Source organism: Mandrillus leucophaeus, unplaced genomic scaffold, assembly GCF_000951045.1.
Source record: "Mandrillus leucophaeus isolate KB7577 unplaced genomic scaffold, Mleu.le_1.0 Scaffold2231, whole genome shotgun sequence".
Classification (NCBI taxonomy): Eukaryota; Metazoa; Chordata; class Mammalia; order Primates; family Cercopithecidae; genus Mandrillus; species Mandrillus leucophaeus.
Window position 1 is genome coordinate 32,066 of NW_012102290.1, and position 1,350 is coordinate 33,415.

Consider the following 1,350-nt stretch of genomic DNA (forward strand, 5'->3'; position numbering starts at 1 on the left):
ATAGCTGGTTGACGTGGAACTGGAATTTGAGCCAGATATTTGCTCAATGAACAAATGTTTAATGAACGAATGTGAAAATCCTGGGTCAATTCATTAAAAATAACTGCCAGTGCAGGGACACTGACTCAGCCTCATAAACCCCTTTGCCTGCTGGTGAATTCTCACAGAAGAAAATCTCTCTACATCTGATTATACTGGATGCAATTCACTGATAACAGTCTCACATTCATTCACTTGGACGCCATCTCCACCCTGACAAGTGTCTTCTGTTTTGCCTTGTTTTGAGCATTTCCAGTGTTTTTCTCACCCATCCTGAGAAGACTGAAGCAAATCCAAGTTGCGTGTCTGAATGTGAGACTATTTAAATACAAACATACGCAGAGAGGGAACAGTCTGCCTGTTCTGTCTCAGGAATCTGTGGCGCTCACTGCTTTATATCTCACTGTCCGCATGTGTCTTGCTGCCTGCCTGACCTGAGAGTGTTAGGGTGTTAAGGCATTAAAGTCCTGGCAGAGAAAAGAAGAGGCTGACCAAGGGTAATGGCCTTGCCTCTCCCCTGTCCTCTCTCCTTCTGCTCTGCCCTCCTGTCCCAGCAACAAAGCTCTCCTGTCCCAGCCCCAAGAAGATGCTAGTTTCCCAATGATTGGCTCATTGGAGCCACACACCGCTGCCCCTTCAGGGCTACCTCGCGGGCCGCCTGGCCCTGTGCCTCAGCACTTTGCATTGGTCATGATACCCACCGAGAAGTGACACTAAGAAGGAAAGAGTCAGGGCAATGCCAGGCTGGTGGAGAAAATTTACAATGTCTTCCCCTTTGGGTACAGTAAGAAATTTGGAAAATAAAATTAAAACAACTAGGAATAATTAGAAGAGACAAAAATATGGAAACACATAAAGCAAAACTAGATATCACTCATAATTCCACTACCTGAGGCAAAGGCTATGCATTTTTTGTATTTCCTTCTAAAATTTTTCCATATCCTATCATTTAAAAATCTATTTTAACAATCAAATTTAGAATATCACTTGTAACTCAACCACTCAGAGAATATTTCTTTTTGATTTTAGCATACCTCTCTTTCACGTATATAAACCTGGGATGATATGATTTTGTAGTGTATATATACCATATATTATATTCAGTATTTTGTAGTATAATTATTTCCTTTTTAAATGTGTTTGTATAAACAGGATCTCACTATGTTCCCCAGGCTGGTCTTGAAATCCTAGGCCCTCACAGTCCTCCCACTTCAGCCTCTCAAAGTGCTGAGAGTATTGGCATGAGCCACCACCTCCAGCCATTATTTCTTAACATCCTTAAATATTCATCCACAAAAGGATTTAACAATG